Source organism: Narcine bancroftii, chromosome 1 (genome assembly GCF_036971445.1).
Source record: "Narcine bancroftii isolate sNarBan1 chromosome 1, sNarBan1.hap1, whole genome shotgun sequence".
Taxonomy (NCBI): domain Eukaryota; kingdom Metazoa; phylum Chordata; class Chondrichthyes; order Torpediniformes; family Narcinidae; genus Narcine; species Narcine bancroftii.
In genome coordinates this window covers 207,719,706-207,742,977 of record NC_091469.1, presented here as the reverse complement: position 1 = coordinate 207,742,977, position 23,272 = coordinate 207,719,706, and the positions used below count along the sequence as shown (strand labels likewise).

Genomic DNA, 23,272 nt, shown 5'->3' with positions numbered 1-23,272 from the left:
TTGACAGAGAGTTGTGATTAATAGGCATTAATCACCCTAAGACATCAACACATCTCACATGTTGCTGACCTGGTTCCAAGGCAGGTACTGAGGGAAGAGTTTGGGTGTAACAGCCTTTATAGGGATTTCCAGGAAGGAGGAGTCATAGGTTCAGGGGCAGGCCAGCCCATACAATACATACAGTACAAACAATATAGTGGTTGCACCACAATGTGGCCATTTGGTTTCTGGCATTGATGCTGTTTCTCATAACACTTCTTCCTGCTCACATCCTTTGTGATTATTTATCCTCTACCCCAATATTTGTGGTAAGGCATCAGATGGTCATTAGGTCACAAAGCGAAGCTTATGAACAAGGCAATGTCAATTCTCTCTTTCCCCAATCTATCCCCATTGCCCGGTTAGGTTACTACATACATTTCTTTGATGATCCATAATTTCTCCGTTCTTGTCAGCCACCGGCTCTGGCTCATTACCACTGCTGTGGGGAGATGCTTTTTCACAGTTCTCCTGCATCTCTTGCAGAAAAGCTTACCTTTATGTCCTCTAAACCAGCTGTTTTCAACTGGGGCCCTTTAGCCTCCCGGGGTGGGGGTGGTGGGGGGGGGGGGGCATAAGCACAGACTGTAAAAGCCTTGTTATCTTTTCACCTCATGTCACATAAATATTTTTTTATGCAGTCAGTAGGAGAAAAATATGGAAGAAACCAAAACTTGACAGCTTAACAGGGAAGGAGGGGCATAAATGTTAAGCAGAGTCCTAACTGTGGTTGGCGGTCGCAGGGTGGGGGGGTGGTGGTGGGGTTGTGTATAGCTGAAAAAAGGCTGAGAGTGGCTGCTCCAAACCATTACTGCCAGTGAACAGGAGCAGTTTGTTTTTGGAGTAAAACATGGAAGTCTGCAGAGGCTGATTGTAGTAAAAATACAGAAATGCTGGAGGAACTCTACTGTCAGGGAGACCTCAGCAATCTGGATCAGTAACAGCACTGCCAAGACCATCTCACTAAGCATGAGGTCCCCCAGGGTTGAGTGCTTAGTCCACTGCTGTTTATTCTGCTGAGGCTAAACACAGCTCGAACCACATCAAGTTCACTGACGACATGACTGTGATGGGCCTTATTAGAAAGAATGATGAGTCAGTGTACAGAGATGAGATGCAGTCACTAATGAACTAGTGCAGAGCCAACAACCTGTATCTGAACATTAAAAAACAAAAGAGATGGTTGTCAACTTCAGGAGGGCCCAGGGAGACCAGGTTCCACTGACCATTGATGTCTCCACCATTGAGGTTGTCAGGAATATCACATTCCTTGGAGTTCACCTGGAGGAGAATCTCTGTACCTGCAGGAAGCTGGCCTGGTTCACCTGGCCAGCTTCAATCAGCGACCTGAATAGACCATCTAAGGGGTTTCCTCCATCTGGCCAGCTGTCATTCAGCCGACCTGAATATAAACTTGACTCAGCCCCTCCTGAGCCAGTCACAAGGGGAGCCACCAAGGCATGAAGTGGTATTCAGACTGTTGTACAATTTTTTCTGAGTTTGCGCTTGCTTACTGCCACCTCAGCGCACCGCAGTCCCGTAACACCAGCTCCATAGCCAAGGAAGTCCAGCAGCACCTCTACCTCCTGGAAGGCTGAGGAAAGTCCATCTCCCACCTTCCATCCTCACCACATTCGACAGAGGATGTATCGAGATCATCCTGTGCAACTGCCTGGTTTGGAAGCTGGACCACCTTGGCCCGTAAGACCCTGCAGAGAATAGTGAAGTTCAGGGAAAAGATCACTGGGGGTTCCCTTCCTCCCATGAACAACACTCGATGCAGGTGAAAGGCAATAATTGTGAAGGACTCCACACACCCCTCATGCAAACTGTTTGCCCTCCTGCCATCTGGTAGGATCTACCGCAGCACTCGTGCCCTTACGTCCAGAGTGGGCACCAGTTTTCCCCCCCAAGCCATCAGGCTCCTGAATTCCCAGAACATGCGTGGATAGGGTACTGTTTTATATATATATATATGTGTGTGTGTGTATGTATATATTATATATATATATCTTTTCTTTGGCTTGGCTTCGCAGACGAAGATTTATGGAGGGGGTAAAAAGTTCACGTCAGCTGCAGGCTCGTTTGTGGCTGACAAGTCCGATGCGGGACAGGCAGACACGGTTGCAGCGGTTGCAGGGGAAAATTGGTTGGTTGGGGTTGGGTGTTGGGTTTTTCCTCCTTTGCCTTTTGTCAGTGAGGTGGGCTCTGCGGTCTTCTTCAAAGGAGGTTGCTGCCCGCCAAACTGTGAGGCGCCAAGATGCACGGCTTGAGGCGTTATCAGCCCACTGGCGGTGGTCAATGTGGCAGGCACCAAGAGATTTCTTTAGGCAGTCCTTTATATTATATATATATATAAATGGAAGTTAAAACATTAAAATATACATATTTTAATGTGTTTAACTTCCATTTATGTAAATATGGTCTGTGTGGTCCAATAGAAACGCTCCCTTCTCTTTACTTGTGAGTCTGGCATGAGGCGGTCCCTTTAAGTCTTCGGGCTTCACATCGGCTAATTCCGTCATAGAGATACGAAGCCTACAAGCGCCGGCTTTAACTTTAAACATGGAATGCGTATAAAGCAATGATGGGACAAAGATTAATACTTACACTTATTTACGTGTAGGTTAAAATAAAAATTCTAGAAAGACTGAAGGCCGCCCTCCCCCCCCTCCCCGTACCGGGAAGCGTGACGTCACGGCGCAACGAGCGTGTGACGCAAGGATGTACACGTAGCCGATCGGCGAGCGAAGATGGCGCTGGGCGTCTGGTAACGGAGTGGAGTTGTTCGATCTTCGAATTAGGTGAGGTCATTTCCCTGCTTTGGCTGCACTGGTCTGGGCAAGCGGCGGAGGCGGCAGCGATGAGCCCTGTGATGGGCGTGATGGGGGAGGCCGGCCGGGGGTCCGTTCGCCCCCCCCCCCCCCCCCCCCCGGGCCGTTGTGTGGATGTGGAAGGTGAAAGGCTGGCTTGTTGGAAGTGGTCAACGGGCAGACAGACACAGACTAAGTTGCAAAGCTTTGGGCTCTTTTGCGGCGGTGTGAGTTGGGGGTAAAATACTGGAAATGTTCAAGAGATCGGTTGGCATTTGTGGGGGTAGAAGTCGGGACTTCGAACTGAAACGTTTACTCTATTTCTTTCCCCTTTATTTCAGATCTCTAGTATTTGTAGGCTTTTGTGTTTAGAGTTAAGTTTATTGTTTGAATGCACAAGTTCAACCCTCTCCGGTCCTCGGTGCAAAACACGCAGACACAGACCTATCACGCCTACAGACAAACAATACATGCAGATGAAGTATTCATATGTGCAAATAAATATTGTTTAATGAATATGAGAGTCTCAGTTGGTTAGTGTGGGCAGTTCCTTTGGTGGTTCAGCAGTCTCACTGCCTGCGGGAAGAAGCTGTTCCTCAGCCTGATGGCGCTGGCTCTGATTCTCCTGTATCTCTATCCGTATGGGAACAGCTGAAATACGCTGTTTGGCGTGGAAGGGGTCCTCACTGATTTTATGCACCTTCTTCAGACAACAAACCCGGTAGATCATGTCGATTGATGTGTGGGGATCGTGGAGGGAGACTCCATTGATCCTCTCTGCCACTCTTGTGGTCCTGTGGATTGACCTCCGATCCATTTCTCTGCAGCAACCATACCACATTGTGATGCAGCTGGCCGGGATGCTCTTGATAGAGGTCTTATAGAAGGTTGACATAACGGTGACTGGTAGCTCTGTCCGCTAGTCTTGTCAAGGAGTGTAGTTGCAGTTGTGTCTTCCTGACAAGTGTGGGGATGTTGAGTGTCCACAATAGGTCCCTCATTAAGTAAACTCCAAGGTACTCTCCATTCTCTTTACTATAAGAGTTGTTGATGAGTAGTGGAGGTGGTGGGGGTCATTCCTGGTCCTGAAGTCCACGATCATCTCCTTCGTCTTGTCCACGTTGAGATTCAGGTTGTTACTCTCGCACCCATATCATGAGATATTCCACCTCTTATCTGTCATGTGACTTGTGGCTGATGATGCCAACTAATGTTGCGTCATCTGCAAACTTGATGACGCTATTGTAGCTGGATCTGTTGATGCATTCATGGGTCAGTAGCGTGAACAGGAGTAGGCTGAGCACTGAGCCCTGAGGTGTGCCTGCAATCAGCGTGAAGGTGCTCAACTTTCTACTACTGACCTGGCAGACTGGCCTTTCCATTAGGAAGTCCAGAGTCCAGTTACAGAGAGGGGTGTTGAGTCCCAGCAAGGATAGCTTCTCCATCAGCCTCTGGGAAATGATCATATTAAAGTTCAGCTGAAGTCAATGAACAGCAGCGTAACATATGAGATGTCATTTTCTGGGTGGGTCAGGGCAGAGTGAAGGGACAATGCTATATTGTCTGAAACGTTTCTCTTTGTAGGTTAATTGAAATAGGTCCAGAGGTGCTTGAAGCATTTCTTTATGGTGGAGGTCAGTGCCATGGGGCGATAATCATGGAGGTCTGTTTTTGTCGCCCTTTTGGGTGCAAGGATGATGGTTTTCTGTAGTGTTCAGGAGCTAGAAGCTGGGGCTTGGATTGCTGACTTTAGGCTTGGTTTTGGGGGGATTCAATCCTTTCATTCTTGTTAATTCACTTGATTATTTCTCCCACCGCCCCGGTGCCAATGGCCTGTTCCTTGGGCTCCATTAGAACTCTCTGTACAAAGTTCAAGCTTTTGAACATCGCAGGTATCTAATAACATGAAGGTCAATACATCTTGATTGTCAACTGCAGCATAGCTATTACAGATATTTATGGGTATGGAGTTTGAGGGCTCAAATGCTATTTTGAGTTTCTCGTACAGATACAGAAAGGTAATACTACGTGAAATTGCCTTTAGTCTGTCATAATTCAAGCTAATATGTCGTGTATTTATAGCGGCAGCTAAACGAAGTCGGGAAGAACGAGACCAGTAGTTGGTGGGCTCGTTTGCACTACAGCTGTTTATTGAAATTTACCGTGCTGCACCTTGTAAGGTAAGGTCCCTTGCACTATGTAAATCCCGCCCTTGCGCTGGAAATGACATCATGACCCGGCTGGCGGGAAAGACGGCCCCAGCGCCGTCATCTTGACGTGGCTGCCCCACTGCAATAGTGTATTGTGCCACTGAGTCCTGTGTTGTTTTTGCCTTACGGGGCCTGCCCCTACACATGGCTGGTTGTAGGGCAATCGGCTGGCTGAGGTCGAGATGCACAGGCTTCAGGCAGTCAGCTGTGAACAGTTGTTCCCTACACCCAATGTCTAATATGAACGTGTTGCTGCTCCTGTGGACCATCTTGTAGGGGCCTTCGTAGGGTCGCTGGAGGAGGGGTGGGGGGAGGAGCAGGCACCTTGGCGAACGAACACATACTCAGTTGTCTTTAAGTTTGCAATCACGGAGGTTGGGTGATGTGATGGTGGCCGTGGTGCAAGGGAGCCCAACCTGTCCCTTAGTTTTTGCAGTGCTGCCTCTTCTGTGTCTGCGCCCTTGGTGGTGGGAAGGAATTCTCCGGGGTGGGTCAAAGGGGCTCCGTAAACCAACTCGGCCGAGGAGGCCTGGAGGCCCTCCTTGGGTGCTGTCCAGATGCTAAGGAGCATCCAGGGAAGCTCTTCTACCCAGTTGGGCCCAGTCAGGCAGACCATGAGTGCTGACTTTAGGTAGTGGTGGAAACATTCTACCAGGTCATTGGACTGTGGGTAGTAGGCGGTGGTGTAGTAGAGTTTCGTGCCAAGCTGTGTCCACAAGGCGGAGGTGAATTGTGCCTCCCGTCCGTAGTGAATGGCCCGGTGTCCCGAACTGGGATATCCAGTGTTTGAGCACTGCCATGGCGCAGGAGTCTGCGGACATGTCTTTGAGGGGGTTGGCTTCTGGCCATCTCATGGCTTGGTTGACCACTGTGAGGAGATACCAGGCTTCCCTTGAAACGGGCAGGGGACCGACTATATTGTCATGGCTGTGGTCAAACATTGGCTGGGTGGTTCGAACTGCTGAACGGGAACTTTTGTATGTCTGAGTGCAAGTGCGGGCCCAGTCAGTGACCTGTTTTTGTAAGCCATGTCATACAAACCATGCGGTGACCATGTATGCTGTGGTCTTGATGGATGGGTCATGGAGGGAGTGGAAAACCCGTCGTCTCCATTGATCTGGAATGACTGGTTGGGGCTGGTTGGTGGACACATCGCAGAGCAGGGTGCGGCTGCTGTCTGGCAGAAGGACATCTTCGAAACAAAGGCCGGTAATGGGTGTGTGAAAACCCTAAGTCTCTGCGTCATTTTCTTGCATCCGTGCAAGCTCGGAATAGTGTAGGCCTGGTGCCAATGACTGAATAGCCGGTCTTGAGAGGGCATCAGCAATGACATTTTCACTTTGCCGGAGAGGAGTTGAATGTTGGTGAATTCCGAGACTTATGCCAAGTGGCATTGCTGGCGTGCTGACTAGCGGTCGGAAACCTTTGAAAAGGCGTTGGTGAGGGGTTTGTGATCGATAAAGACGGTGAAAGGCCTATCCTCGAGGAAGTTGCGGAAGTGCCTGACCGCGAAGTAGAGGGCTAGGAGTTCCTGGTCAAAAGCACTGTATTTTTAACGGGGTGGAGGGGGTGCAAATGGCGGCTGAAGAAGGCCAGTGGCCTCTAATGTCCATCGGCCAGCTGTTCAAGTGCACCCCCATCGCTGTGGCTGATGCGTCAACTGTCAGGGAGGTGGGAATGTCCATTCTGGGATGGACCAGTGACATGATGTGGGCTAGGGCCTGCTTGGTCCTTTTGAAAGCTGTGGCTGCCTCTTCTCTGCAGGCCAAGTCCTTCATTTTGGAAGTCATTATGGCAAAGAGGGAGTGCATGATTCGTGCTTCAGCAGGTATAAAGCGGGTGTAAAAATAGACCATGCCGATGAATTCCTGAAGGCCCTTGAGCGTGTTGGGTCTGGCGAATGGCCGAATGGCTTCCACCTTCTCTGGCAATGGTGTTGCTCCGTCCCTGGTGATCCTGTGGCCTAGGAAATCACTCACCTCCTGGCCGAACTGGCACTTTGCTGGATTGTCAGTGAGGCCAAAATCAGCCAGGCAGGAGTAGAATTTGCATTAGTGGGCAATGTGTTCCTGCTGGCGATGAGGATGTTGTCCAGGAAGATCAAAACAAAGTCCAGATCTCTGCCCACCATGTCCATGTGGCGCTGGAAGGTCTGTGCTGCATTTTTAAGTCCGAAAGACTTGCACAGGAACTTAGAGTCTGAAAGGCGTGATGATGGCTGTCTTTCCAATGTCGTCTGAGTGGACAGGGATTTGGTGGTAGCCTCAGACCAAGTCAATTTTGGAGAAAATGGTTGCACTATGTAGGTTGGTCATAAAGTCCTGTATATGGGGGTCTGTGTAGCGGTCTGGGGTAGTTGAATCATTGAGGCACCAGTAGTCCCCCAAGGTCACCAGCCCCCTGTGGCCTTGGGTACAATGTGCAGAGGGGAGGCTCACAGACTGTCAGACCTGTGGACGATCCCCAGCTCCTTGGCCAGCTGCCGCTTGTCTGGGGGAAGGCGTCTGGCTTTTGTGTGGAGGTGGTGCAGATGTGGTGCTGCATACCGTGTCTTGGCATTATGGATGTGAACTGGGGCTTGAGGATGGAGGGAAATTTGGTCAAAATGTGGCTGTACTTGTTGGTGGGGGTGGTGACTGGCCTTTTGCTGGTTCTGTGCGCTAGTGGCAGTGAGCTGGATCATCTTGAATATCTGGGTATGCACCAGGTGTTTAGCATTGAGGTCCACGAGGAGGCTGTGAGCTTGGAGGAAGTATGCGCTGAGGAGAGGCTTCTCCACTGTGGCCAGTGTGAAGACCCAGCAAAAGGTCTCTCCACCGAGGCATACCGGCACTCACTGTGTGCCAAAAGTTTTTATGGCAGTGTTGTTGGCTGCCCACAGAGTGGGCCTGTGTGGTTATGTTTGGGTCTCTCATGGCATCGGTGGAATGACGCTGAGCTCGACGCCCATATTGAAGAGGAACTGGCGGCCCATGGTCTTGTCTTTTACATGTAGTAGGCTGTTTGCGTGGCCAGCCATCAAATCCATTAGTGGCAGCTTACCTGGGTGTTTCCTGGAAAGCGCAAAGCTGCTTGCATTTGTGGGCTTCTGCTCCCCAGCGCTGGTGGTAGAAACACCACTGCGGCTGTGCTGGCTTACGAAGGTGTGGCTGATCCCTGCTTGTTTGGGTCTTGGGCTGCTGCTCTGGGGCCCGCTCAGCTAATTCATGGCAGATTCATTCTCCCTTTTGGTGTGCTAGAGGATGTTTGCCTTTGCTGCGACCCTGCAGGGGTCGCTGAAATCAGCATCTGCTAGCAGCGGCTGGATGTCATCGGGCATCTATTCTAAGAATGCCTGTTCAAACATGAGGCAGGGCTTGTGGCCCTCGGCTAGCGTGAGCATTTTGTCCATGAGGGCAGATGATGTTCTGTCCCTTAGCCCATCCAGGTGCATGAGCCTGGCTACTCTCTCGTATCTGGAGTGCTCATAGGTGCTGATGAGCAGCGTTTTCAATGCAGAGTATTTGCCTTTCTCTGGTGGGTTCTGTCTGAGGTCATCCACTCTGGCTTCAGTTTCTTGGTCCAGGGAGCTGACAACATGGTAGTACTTGGTGGAGTCTGAGGTCATTTGTTTTATTTGGAACTGTGCTTCTGCCTGTCCAAACCAAGTGCGTGGGCAAAGTGTCCAGAAAGTCGTGAGTTTGAGGGTGACTGCATTGACTGCCTCAGCGTCCATACTGTTGAGTCCAGAGACATCTGGACTCGTCGAGGTCACCAATGTTGCGGCAGCTAAACTAAGCCAGGAAGAATGAGACCAGTAGTCAGTGGGCTCGTTTGCACTCCAGCTGTTTATTAAAACTTTCCGCGCTGCACCTTATTCAAGACTGAGAGAAGTTTATTTGGGATGTGGAGCCAAGGAAAGAAAAAGTAGTTGATATCCAATCAACTGATTTAATAGGTCGAGGGGACTGAATGGCTGGTCAATGATTATAATCTGATTACTATGAACCCTGTGTATGTGAAGCAGGGGAAAATATTATTTTAGGTGAAATTTTGATCAGTCATCAGGTGGAATTGGAAGGGAGTGCAATCTCTCAATGCTTTGGTTATGTTAATATGCTTTGCTGACTCCTATTGGATTTAAAAGGGTTTGAGGAACAAAAGAGTTCTGAATTGTAACCCTGGGAATGGCTTTTGGTTAGAGATGGTGCAAGTACACAAAGAAAAGAAGGAGAAAGCCATAAAGCACCATGATCCTGAACTGATGTTCATTAAAGGCTTACCTCAGAGCAGTGCAGCATACTTGTTTAAATGTTTTAATGTATTTTTCACACTCGTGTCATTTCTAAAGAGCCGCCAACTCGGCTCTAACTGTGGACCTTACAGTGGGCACAGCACTTTAAAGGGAGATAATCTCGGCTGCACCATTTCATCGGATGCAAGGATCGACAACGAGATAGACAACAGACTCGCCAAGGCAAATAGCGCCTTTGGAAGACTACACAAAAGAGTCTGGAAAAACAACCAACTGAAAAACCTCACAAAGATTAGCGTATACAGAGCCGGTGTCATACCCACACTCCTGTTCGGCTCCGAATCATGGGTCTTCTACCGGCATCACCTACGGCTCTGAGAACGCTTCCACCAGCGTTGTCTCCGCTCCATCCTCAACATTCATTGGAGCGACTTCATCACCAACATCGAAGTACTCGAGATGGCAGAGGCCGACAGCATCGAATCCACGCTGCTGAAGATCCAACTGCACTGGGTAGGTCACGTCTCCAGAATGGAGGACCATCGCCTTCCCAAGGTCGTGTTATATGGCGAGCTCTCCACTGGCCACTGAGACAAAGGTGCACCAAAGAAGAGGTACAAGGACTGCCTAAAGAAATCTCTTGGTGCCTGCCACATTGACCACCGCCAGTGGGCTGATATCGCCTCAAACTGTGCATCTTGACGCCTCACAGTTCGGCGGGCAGCAACCTCCTTTAAAGAAGACTGCAGAGCCCACCTCACTGACAAAAGACAAAGGAGGAAAAACCCAACACTCAACCCCAACCAACCAATTTTCGCTTGCAACCGCTGCATCCGTGTCTGCCTGTCCCGCATCGGACTTGTCAGCCACAAACGAGCCTGCAGCTGACGTGGACATTACCCCTCCATAAATCTTCGTCTGCGAAGCCAAGCCAAAGAAAAGAGTTATGCATTTAATTCTAAGCATATTAAGTTTGTTTTTGGTCAACTTTGACTATTTTCTTAATCTAGAATTTGGTTTGATATATTCTGAGGCTATAAGCATTGCTGGTAAAGCCAGTTTTGTTTTAAATCATGCTGAAATTGATTTGAAAAAGTTATAGTGATGAGCTGCCTTTTAAAAAGCAGGAGTAGGTTGGCTGGCCAGTCAAGCCTGTATTCAACAAGATCATGGCTGATCTGGTTGTGAATTCAGCTCCACTTGCCCTCTTTTTCTCATAATCCTTTTTACCCTACAATGCAAAAAAATTGTCTATCCTATCTTAAATATATTTAATGAAGTCCCTGCTGCTTCCTTGGGTACAAAATTCTACAGATTTACCAATTCCTGGAAGACGCACTTCCTCCTCGTACTTACCTAAATCTTTTTTTAAATAATTTTTTATTTTTCGCACTGAACCATGTGTACAAATGTTTCTCATTAAATTTACACAGTGGCATTTTCTCTCTTTTTTCCCCCTTTCCCTCCCTCCCCTCTTCCCACCCCCCCCCCTCCAAAACCCATAAATATTCAACATTTACAATACAGTAAAACCATAAAACAATATCTTCACACAAAGGAAAATAAACAAGAAAAATTCATCATCTATTTGTTACACACTGAATCTAGTCGTTTTGTCTTCTTATCATTTTAGGTGATGGAGGTCCAAGGTGAGATCTCTCTTTTATGTTCCATGTATGCTTTCCAAATTTGTTCAAACAATGTGACTTTATTTTTTCCAATGGAATACATTTATTCATTTCCATGCACCATTGCTGTATTCTCATGCTCTCTTCCATTTTCCAAGTTGACATACATTTTTTTTGCTACTGCTAAGGCTATCATAATGAATTTTTTTTGCGCTTTATCCAATTTGAGGCCTAATTCTTTACTACTTAAAAGAAGTACTGTTACTTAAAAGAAAGATCTCTGGATTTTTTGGTATGTTATTTTTTGTAATTTTATTTAATATCTGATTTAGTTCTTCCCAAAACTTATCACTTTCTTACATGCCCAAATTGCATGTATTGTTCCCATTTCCTTCTTACAGTGAAAACATCTATCCGATAATGTTGAATCCCATTCTTTTAATTTTTGAGGAGTGATATATACCCTGTGTAACCAATTATACGGTATCATGCGTAACCTTGTGTTTATTATATTCTTCATAGTTCCAGAACATCACTTTTCCCATTTTTCATTTTTTATCTTTTGTTTAAATCCTTTTTCCACTTCTGTTTAGGTTTATAGTTTATTTAATCATTTTCCTTATCTTGCAGCTTAATGTACATATTCGTTATAAATCTTTTAATTATCATTGTGTCTGCAATCACATATTCAAAGCTGCTTCCTTCTGGTAATCTCTATCGGTTTCCCAATTTATCCTTTAAATAAGCTTTCAGTTGATGATATGGAAACATTGTACCATGAGTTATTCCATATTTGTACTTCAGTTGTTCAAATGTTAATAAATTATTTCCCAAAAAACAATTTTCTATTCTTTTGATTCCTTTTCTCTCCCATCCTCTAAAGCAGGGGTGTCAAACTCAAATTCACGGAGGGCCAAAATTAAAAACTTGGACTAAGTCGTAGGCCAAACTAAATATTTATTGAAAATTTTCAACAACATCTGCATGTTTTCTCTTCTTTCAACATATGTAATGTTAAACTTTTTCTTATTAAAATAAATGTTTAATAATAGTTTTGGTTAAACTCTTTCCAGAAGAAGCATTAACAAATGAGAAATAAAATATTCAATAAGTAATATTTCTCTATAGCCTTTAAGCTCCTTTTAAATGTATTTTTTTTCACAAGCCAACAAGTCAAAAAAATAACAACTTGCTTCAATGAAAATACAATCTTTCAAATATGAACAGTCCAAAGTTAACCAAAGAAAATATTAATCCAAGCTTAGCTTGCTACACTGTGATTTACTCTGATGCACCTGGGTCTAAACCAGATACTTGGCATCTCTTCTTAGATGCAAGTTCATCAAACTCTGGAGTCAGAGTTTGCCTCCCACCTGTCTTGAAAGGTCCTGTTTTCTGTCTTTCGTTTGGCCATTTTCCATAAGGGGTTTATTACACGTGAGTTCGGCGACAGGTCGCAGATGCTAATGAAAGTAAAGAGAGGAGGTGGGGGCGATTAGCGGGCTGACGGGCCGGCGCCAACGCATTTGCAAAGCATTCTGGGATTTGTAGTATTAGCTGTGCATGCGCTATACTGGCGCAGCGGCCAGCGGGCCAGCTCTAATACATATTTGATATGATCTTGCGGGCCAAATATAATTATATCACGGGTCAAATTTGGCCCGCAGGCCTGAGTTTGACATGTGTGCTCTAAAGGAAAGGTTATCTATTGTAAAAGGGATTAGTGGATTTTGCATCAATAATAATTTTGGTAATTCGATTTTTTCCTTTCTAAGTGGATCTTCTTCCATGTATTAAGTAAATGGTGCAATATTGGTGAGCTTTTATATTGCACCAACTTTTCATTGCACTTATAAAATATATGTTCTGGTACCTTCTCCCCTATTTTATCTAGTTCTATCTTAATCCAGTCTGGTTTTTCTCTTGTCTGGTAAAAATCAGATAAGTACCTTAATTGTGCGGCTCTATAATAATTTCTAAAGTTTGGTAACTGCAAACCACCTTGGTTATACCTTTCTGTTAATTTATCTAACGCTACCCTCGGTTTCCTCCCTTTCCACACGAATTTCCTTATTATTCTCTTTAGTTCATTAAAAAAAAATTCTGTTAAGGGAATTGGTAACGTTTGAAATAAGTATTGTATCCTTGGGAAGACATTCATTTTAATGCAATTTACCCTCCCTATCAACGTTAGCGGTAATTCTTTCCAATGTTCTAAGTCTTCCTGCAATTTCTTTATTAGCGGCTGATAATTTAGTTTGTACTAGTGGCTTAAGTTATTATCTAACCTGATCCCTAGGTATCAGATTGCTTATGCTTGCCATTTAAATGGTGATTCTTTTTTAAAATTCTGTATAATCCACATTACTCATTGGCATCACTTCACTTTTATTTGCGTTGATCTTGTACCCCGATATTTCTCCATATTCCTTCAATTTCTTATGTAAAATTCTTTTATTGATATCTCTGGTTCTGTTTGGTATACTATGATATCATCTGCAAATAAGCTGATTTTATACTCCTTCTCCTTTATTTTTATCTCTTTTATTTTATTTTCTATTTTTATCAGTCTGCCAAAGGTTCTATTGCTAAGGGGAACAATGAGGGGGATAATGGACATCCCTGTCTAGTTGACCTACTTAATTTAAATTGATTCGATACATATCCATTTACTGCTACCTTCGCCAACAGTCCATTATACAATGCTTTAATCTAATTTGTATATTTTTCTGGTAGATTGAACTTCTGTAATACTTCAAATAAGTAGTTCCACTTTATTCTGTCAAAGGCTTTTTCTGCGTCTAAAGCAACAGCCACTGTTGGATTCTTATTTCCTTGAACTGCATGAATTAGATTAATAAGTTTACAGACATTATCCACTGTTCGTCTTTTCTTAATAAATCCAGTTTGATCTTGTTTTACTATTTTTGGTACACAATCAGCCAATCTGTTTGTTAATAATTTCGTTATTATCTTATAATCTGAGTCAAGTAGAGATATTGGTCTATATGATGCTGGTGTTAATGGATCCTTCCCTCTCTTTGGTATTACTGTAATTATTGCTGTCTTACATGAATCTGGCAAGTTTTGTGTTTCTTCTACCTGGTTCATTACTTCCAGTAGAGAGGGAATTAATAACTCTTTAAATGTTTTATAAAATTCTATTGGAAATCCATCCTCTCCTGGTGTTTTATTGTTAGGCAGCTTTTTTAATATATCCTGTACTACCTCTATTTCAAATGGTTTTATTAGTTTGTTTTGTTCCTCTTCTTGCAATTTCGGCCATTCAATTTTAGCTAAAAATTCCTCTTTTATCATCTTTCCCCTTGTTCTCAGTTTGGTATAATTGTTCACAAAATTCCTTAAAGTTTTAATTAATTTCTGTTGGGTTATATATAATTTGTTTGTCCTTGATGCCAATACAATTCTTTTAGCTTGTTCTTTTTTAAGTTGCTAGGCTAATATGTGTTTTTTCTCCCAATTCGTAATACTTTTGCTTTGTTTTCATTATGTTCTTCTCCACCTTGTACGTTTGTAATGTTTCGTATTTTATTTTTTTGTCCACCAATTCTCTCCTTTTCGTGATATCATCCCTTTTTACTAGTTCCTTTTCTGTACTCTCTCCCTTTCCAATTGCTCTATTTGCTGATTGTAATCCTTTTCCATCTTAGTTACATAACTTATTATCTGCCCTCATAACTTATTGCGTCCCATAATATAAATTTGTCTTTCACTGATTCTGTGTTTATTTCAAAATATGTTTTAATTTGACATTCAATAAATTCTCTAAATTACTCCTTTTTAAGTAACATGGAGTTTAACCTCCATTGATATGTTCTTGGTGGGATTTCATCCAGGTCTTTTGCTAATAATGGGTGAATGATCTGATAGTAGTCTAGCTTTACACTCAGTTTTCCTAACTCTCCCTTGAATATGGGCCGACAACAAAAACATATTAATCCTTGAGTATGTTTTGTGGCTACTTGAATAATATGAATATTCCTTCTCTCTTGGGTGTTGTCTCTTCCATATATCTATAAGTTTCATTTCCTGCATTGATTTAACCTTAAATTTAGCTACTTTATTCTTTTTGCTTGTCTTGGTTCAGTTTTATCCAACATTGGATCCAAATTAAGATTGAAATCCACTCCTATCAATATATTTTCTTGTGTGTCTGCAATCTTCAAAAAAATATCCTGCGTAAACTTTTGATCCTCCTCGTTAGGCGCATATATATTGAGGAAATTCCAAAATTCTGTGTATATCTGACACTTTATCATTACATACCTCCCTGCTGGATCTATTATTTCCTCCTCTATTTTGATTGGTACATTTTTGTTAACTAATATGGCTACACCTCTAGCTTTTGAATTATAGGATGCTGTCACTACATGTCCTACCCAGTCTGTCTTTAATTTATGTTCCACTTCAATTAGATGCATTTTCTGCACAAATGCTATATCTATTTTTTTCTTCTTCAATAAATTTAATAGCCTCCTCCTTTTAATTTGGGTATGTATTCCATTAACGTTTATAGTCATATAGTTCATCGTGGCCATTTTATATCTTGCTTACACCTCTTTGCCACCTCCATCCCCCTTTTTCCCATTTTCATCTTAGTTTTCCTTTATTAAATTCAATGTACGACCACACATTTAAAACATAAAATACCCCAACAGTTCCCACACCCAATAATACCATAACCCCAAATGCTCCCCCCCTCTCTGAGTTGCCCCTTATCCTTTGCCGGGCAACCACAACTCCCTTTTCCATTTGGGTTGCGATCTTGCTCACAAGCGTCAACTGATTTTGCAGTGACGGTTATTCCCACTCCCCCCAGCCCTCCCCAGAAAATGCTTTTATTTTTAAAACATAACGAAGCTCTCTCTTTTTCCCCCTTACTTCCTTCCTTCCCTTCTCTTTTCCTTCTTTAGTTCTTTACATATACATCTTTTTTACATCTTTATATATACTTTATCGCCGTTCTTCATTCTTGTTATATCTCTTCATCTCTTCTTCTGTCCTGCAAATGTTCTGCGAATTCTTGTGGTTCCTCCGGATCTGAGAACAGTCTGTTTTGCTCTCCGGGTATAAATGTTTTAAGCTCGGCTGGATGTCTTACATGAATTTGTAACCTTTTTTCCATAAAATCTTTTTCGCTGTATTAAACTCATTCCTCCTCTTTAAGAGTTAAAAACTTATGTCTGGGTAAAAAAATATTTTTTGACCTTTGTATTCCAGTGGCTTATTATCTTCTCTAACTTTATTCCTTGCACATTCGAGTATATTTGCTCTTGTCGTATATCTCAAAAATTTTAATAAGATGGATCTTGGTTTTTGATGTGTTTGTGGTTTCGAGCTAATGCTCTGTGTGCCCTTACTATTTCCATTTCTTCCTCCATTTCTGTCATTCCCAGGACCTTCGGAATCCATCCTTTTATAAATTCCTTCATGTCTGTGCCTTCTTCACCCTCCTTCAGGCCCACTATTTTTGTTGTTTCGCCTACTATAATTTTCCAACATATCAATTTTCTGAGATAACTCTTGTGTCTCTTTAATTTTTTTGTCACTTTCTTCCTATTTTTCTCTTTAAGTCATTTACTTCCATTTCTACGGCCATTTCCCGCTCTTCCACATTCTCTACCCTTTTCCCTATTTCTGTCAAGACCAGCTCTAAACTTTGCATTTTATCTTCTGCTCTTTTCATTTTCCTTTTAATTGCACTAAGTTCTAATGATAACCATTCTTTTAGTGATCTCATTTGTTCTTTAAAAAAAGCTTTATCTATATTCTGTCCATCAACTTTACCTTCTATTTTTTTGTGAAGATCTTCATCTTCTTCTTCTTCTGTGTCTGTACCTGTGTTTGTGTCTTCTTCTCTTTGTGTCTGTGTCTTTTTTGTTTTTCCTGATAAGCTGCTTGTATCTCTTTGTCGGGCCTCCTCTTGCTGAGCCTCTAGCTGTTGGTCCTCCCCTCCTGGGCTGCTCGTCTGTTGGGCTTCCTGTTGTTGATCCTCTTGTCGGTCACCCCTCCGTCTTTCTCCCTCGTCTGTTTCCTCGCTCCCTCCTCTGATGCCTTTCACATCCTCCAGCTGAACTCCCTGGTGTCGGGCGTCCCTCAGCTGTTTGTGCTGTGGCTGCCCGCTCCTCTGCTGAGCCCCCCCTCCCGTCGGTGTCCTCTTTTTCCTTCGATTGCGCACTTTTTGGATCAGAGAGCCATTTTTGAAATCCACCGATCGGGAGGTTGCGACTCTGCAGGGCAGGCACTAACCTCGGGGATCAGGTGCTCCTCGCCACCACAGCTCCCTGTTCCTTCGTGCAGGTAAGGCCTTTTTTTCTCCGGCGACTTTTCTACTTTTTTTTTCGGTTGTTTTTACTTTCTCCTTCTTGGGTGCCATCTTCTTTCTCTTCTCTGTAACTTTATCTTCTATTTCTTATATTTTATTTTTGTTGTGCTTTGTCTTTTCCTAACTTTTTTCCTATTTTTCTGGAGAGGGCTGGTTTTCCCAACTGGCCACCACTCCATCACGTGACTCCTCCGTAATTACCTAAATCTTGAGGTTATGTCCCCCAATTCTGATATCACCAACTCGTGGCAATAAGTTTGTGTCTGTGTCTTTTCTGTTTTTCCTGATAAGCTGCTTGTATCTCTTTGTCGGGCCTCCTCTTCCTGGCCCTGTGCTTCTCTCTACTCAGAATCAGAATTTCTTGTTATGAACATGCATCATGAATTTTGTTGTTTTGCAGCATTACAGGTGCAAAATTGTTATAAATCACATTAAAAATAAAATAAATAAATTAGTGCAAATTAAGAAGTAGTGTTTGTGTTCATTGCCCATTCATAAATCTAATGGTAGAGAGGAAGAAGCTGTTTTTGTGCCAATAGGTGTTCGTCTTCAGGCTCCAGTGCCTCTTGCCTGATAGTAGCAATGTGAAGTGGGCATGGCCTGGGTTGTGATCCTTGAGGATAGAGGCTGCTTCTTGGGACACTACCTTTTGTAGATGTCCTTGATGGCGTGAAGACTGATGCTCATGATGGTGTGGCCAAGTTCACAACTCTCTATCTATATGTCTCACTATTTCTTCCTTAATGGTAGCTTTAAGCACTTGCTTAACTGTGGAAGTTAAGCTAACTAGCCTATAATTGCTTGCCTTTTGTTTACATCCTTTTTAAACAGTGGCATAACATTTGCTGTTTTCCAATCTGACGGGACCTGCTCAGAGTCACAAATGCATCTACTATAACCTTTGCCTTTTATTTTAATACCTTGGATGACATTCCATCAAAATCAGAGATTTGTTTACCTAATAATAGTGATTTCACTGAGCTCCTCACCTCCATCAGCATATTAACCATGTCTCACTGTGAAGACTGACAAAAAGACCTCTTCTACCAGCATTACCCATTATCAATTTAACCTTCTCATTTTCCAAGCAACCCATGTTCACATCAGCCACGCTTTCCTGCTTTCTACCTTAATAAAAACTTTAATTATCTGTTTTTATTTTTGATGGGATTTGATGCACAATCTCATAAACGACCTCAAAATCAACCATGTATTCTGATTATGTCATTGACCCCCATCCCCTCCCCCATCACCTTAATTCTTTCTTGCAATTTGAGCTAGCAATCTCTGGAATGCTAACACTAATAGGCTGACCACCAGATGGTTGTTCTTTTAACTGCTTAGTTTTTGATTGGACCAAATTCTTGCAAGGGCAGAAAGGACTTCTGATTTCCATTAGTTCCTCTGTCTCCTTTCCTCCAGCTCTCCACCCCATTCAGAAAGGTATCCCATCTCCCTATCAGCTCAGCTTTTTTCTCTTCTGCCCTCCCACCCATATCCACATGACCTCTTGCCTGTGCCCCGCCACCATTTTATTCAAGCACCTGCTTGCTTTTTGCTCTTTTCTTGATGGAGGGCTCAGGCTTGAAAATGAAGGTTACGTATCTTTATCTTTGCTTCATAAACACCACTGCGTGATTTTCTGAATTTCTCCAGTATTTTTGTGTACACGAGAGGAGTCAAATGTTTGTCTTGAAACATAGAATATTCAAATTTTTTTGGCATTTTGAGAAACTCTTTCCATCAGCAGGAGGTTTATTAACCAGTGGACATAGATTTAGAATAAGTTGCAGAAGGTTTACAGCAGAAATGGCGTTTTCTGTATATTATCTGTGGCCCTCTACTTGAAAGAATGGGAACAGATTTAAAATGGACTCACGGAAGGGTTTTTTTTAGAAATACTTGCAGAGCAACGGCAGAGCATGGGAGTAGGACAAACAGACTATCTCCATGAAAATTGGAAGAATCATGTGAGGCCAAATGAACTCCCATTCTGCATGACTATGCTGCATTGGAAATGAAGAAAAGGCGATCATGTATGCATATTTCAAGAAGGGAATGTTTATTAGTGGATTCAGCCAAGACTTATTTGAATCGAATTGAGAAATGTCAATCAGTTCTAAATGCATCTTTTCTTTTTAATAGTTTATTTAAAAATTCTGACCATAAATTGCAGTCAATTACCAAGTTAGAGTACAACTACAAATGTAAATCCAGTATTTACTCCATGGTGGTTATACCTCAACCCCTACCTCCCCAAGAAAAAGCCCCAAAGATAGATATAGAAAGAAAAGTAAGGAAAAGATAAAGAAAAGAAGGCAGAATGAATTACAGAAAAGTGCCTAACACGCCACGGATCATAAATTCATATTCTATTTAATTTTCTTTGGAGGAGATCAACGCAGGTCTCGAGGGTTAGGAAGAACACAGCTAAAAATGTACTCCTGAGAATTGTAAATATGGATGCCAAACTTGTAAAAATGTGTCATACTTATTTCTTAAGTTATAGGTAATTTTATCAAGGGGAATACAACAATGTATTTCTGCATTCCAATATGCCATACCTAGATATGAATCAGACTGTTCTACATTTTGTAGCCACTGGCAACAGAATTTTAACAAATTCTGTTATATATTTAACATATATTTTATGTTTAGATTGTTTCAATTTAGATCTTATCCCTGTAATATTACTCAGTAAAAATAATTCTGGATTTTGTGGACATTTAATTCCTGTAATCTGTTCTAAGAAATTTCTTGGGCCGACCCAAAGAAGTCTCACTTTAGAACATATCCACATTGAATGTAAAAAAAAAAGTTCCTACTCCTCCGCCACATCCAGAACATCAGTGTGATAAGTCTGAATTTGATTTCTGTGGTGTGAGATATAATTGATGCAAAAAATTATATTGAACTAGTCTGTCTTGTATTTATCATATTATCTCGACATAATTCAGACCAGGTGTGCTCATTGATTCTTACATTTAAGTCTGATTCCCATCTCTGCCGAGACTTATGAACCCCATGTTTGGGGGTTCCCATTTGAAGTAGGAGATACATTGCTGAATTACATTTCTTTGTATTTCCCTTTCGAATCAGAGTCTCCACATCACAACAATAAAAAACATTGTTGGTCCAAATTGATCCCTTAGATACGCTTTTATTTGAAAATAGCAGAAGATTGTGTTGTTAAAAATTCCATACTTATTTTAATTGTCCAAATGACATCAATTGTCCCCACTCATAACCATCTTCAATATATCTAATTCCTTTACAAAAATTTGATTGTCCATTATATGAGGTGCAAGCCTATTAAGAGTCTGGGGAGTTTTGGGAGATAAGCCTCCCCTTGTTCCAATATCACTATTTATTTTATACCAAATATTGATTGTGTTTTTACACAGAGATTTCTCCCTCACCAGTTGGTAATTTCACAACCCATTTAAATATAAAATCCTTTGCCATTCTCTCTTCTGTTTATTTCCAGTTCTATTTTCATCCAGGCAGGTTTATCTCCTTCCTCAAAAAATAAAGTAAGAATTCTCATTTGAGCCATTTGATAATTTTTAAAATTAGGGAGTTCTAAGCCTCCCAATTCATATTTCCATATTAATTTTTCTATGGAGACCCTCAACATCTTAACCTTCCAAAGAAATTTTGACATTTATTTAACTCCTGAAAGAACCTCTGAGATAATGGTATGGGCAGTGATTGAAAGAGATATTTTACTCTTGGAAATATTCATTTTAATACAATTGACTCTTCCCAAAAGGGTCCATCTATTTAAAACTTATTCAATCCTTTTGATTAAAGGTAAATAATTCAATTTGTATAGATTTTTAAAGTTAATATTTGTATATATTCCTATGTATTTTATCCAATTTGCTGGCCATTTAAATGGGGTATCTCTTTGACACTAAATATAGCCTCCTCCTGTAAGAGGCATAATTTCACTCTTATCCCAATTTATTTTATAACTCAAAACTTTCCCATAATCTTCTAATTTTGAGTATAATTTCTGTAATGAGTTTACTGGTTCTGTCAAATATATCAATACGTCATCAGCAAATAGATTAATTTTATATTTCTCTTGGTTAACCCTAAATGCCTTAATGTCTGTCCGGATCTCGACAAATTACTTCTGCAAGAGGTTCTATAGCTAAAATGAATAGAACTGGAGATAGCAGTCATCCTTGACTACTAGATCTTGATAACTGAAAAGATGTAGAAATTTGTCCATTAGTCACCTCCTTAGCTTTTGGTTAATTGAATAATGCCTTGATCCAATTGGTAAAAATTTGATCTAGTCCAAATCTTTCCAGCACTTTAAAGAGAAAATCCCACTCCATTCTATCAAATGCTTTTTCTGCATCTAATGCCACAGTTATACTAATCAGCCTGCTTACATTATCAGCAGATTCTCTTTTTTCACAAAGCTTGTTTGGTCCATGTTTATTAATTTTGGCAAGAATTTTTTCAATCTAGCTTTGGCAATGATCCTATAATCTGAATTTAATAATAAAATGGGTCTATAAGATGATGGTTTCAATGGGTCCCTGTATTTTTTTGGTATCACAGTGATAATTGCCGTCGAAAGTGTTTCTGGGAGGGAAACCATCTTCTCCTGCCTTGCAATGAACTCAATGCTTCCCTAATCTCCTCCTGAGTAAAGGGAGCATTTAGTTCTACCTATTCTTCCAAATCTAACCTTGGAAGTCTTATTTGTGAGAAAAATTCTTCTATTTTATTGGCATCTCCTTGAGATTCTGATTGACATAATTTAGAGTAAAATTGTCTAAAAGCCTCATGGATTTCTTGAGGTTTATAACTGATCACATTCGTATGTGTTTTTATTGGATTAATCATTCTTGCGACCTGTTCTGCTTTCAACTGCCAAGAAAGTGGTTTATGGGCTCTTACACTCAGTTCATAACACTTCTGTTTAGTTCTGGTTATCACTTTTTCCATTCTCTATGTTTGTAATATATTATATTCAAGTTTTTTTATTAATAAGTTGCCTTGTAGTATTTGCACTATGCGAACGTGGAGAAGAACGACACACACACACTCACACACACCAAAGCCTTGGAAAATGAGATTGGTTTATTACTCTGGCCATTGCGCTTATATGGGTACCAGGCACTAACGTCAGGGCCCCGCATCATCAGAGTGCTGGCCTGGGATTGGCCAGCGTTCCTGTCAGAATTCTCCAACTTTTTACCACACAGAGAACACTTGGGACGACGACTGGCATCACCCCAGGTCCATGCGGTCGCCACGTCCGTGTCTTCCTGCACAGGCCGTGCTTTTCTTCAGGCCTTCTCATTTGCAGGTCTTCTTCTAAGTTAATTATTTATTTTTCCAATTTTTGACCTCTTGTATATTCCTTTTCAATCTTAGAAGCATAAATTATAATTTGTCCTCTTAAATATGCTTTCAAAAGCCGCTTTCAGGTGGAATCACGTGGAGAATGCGACTCAGGAGCAGCTGTGGGAGTCTGCGAAGGGACGTTCATGTGGCAGCGCTGAAGGTGGTGTTCTGCCACCTGAAAGGTCTAAAGTGAGGAGAGGGGCAGCAGAGGAAACGCCGGCTCTTGAGTCCGGGCAGGGGCAGCCGGGGGACTGTCAGGCAGCGGGGAGTTGGGTCACCAGCTGACTGTCATCAGCCTGCCCCCTGCTAGGCACCTGAAAGCTGCTAGCAGCTTTGCCTGGTGCTGCTTTCAGGTACAATGGGGGATTCTCGGAGCAGGATATTATACTTACAGGAGAATGGTTAGGTAGATAAACCTCCTGGCCGGGTGCTCCACTTTCAGTTGGGTGGCTTCACAGCTGGGTATTGTGGCCACCTGAAAGTAGCTAAAGCATCCCATATAATAAATTTATCGGTAGTTGGTCTCACAAAATATCTGAATTTGTCTTCTAATAAAATCACAAAAATCTGACCTTCTCAACAGTGACAAGTTAAAATGCCATCTATTGACTGATTTTTTTCCCCCCTTTATT

The 23,272-nt window shown here is 42.3% G+C and overlaps 1 protein-coding gene across 6 annotated transcripts in view; it reads left to right on the top strand.

Moving 5' to 3' along the window:
- The first annotated feature begins 2,757 nt into the window (after nucleotides 1-2,757).
- Nucleotides 2,758-23,272, top strand: part of sec16a (SEC16 homolog A, endoplasmic reticulum export factor) — a 142,415-nt gene continuing 121,900 nt past the window's right edge. For all 6 annotated transcript variants that reach the window (XM_069889803.1, XM_069889772.1, XM_069889783.1 and 3 more), the window contains exon 1: nucleotides 2,758-2,843. The gene's annotated coding sequence lies outside the window, so the exon portion shown is untranslated. The remainder of the gene's footprint in view (nucleotides 2,844-23,272) is intronic.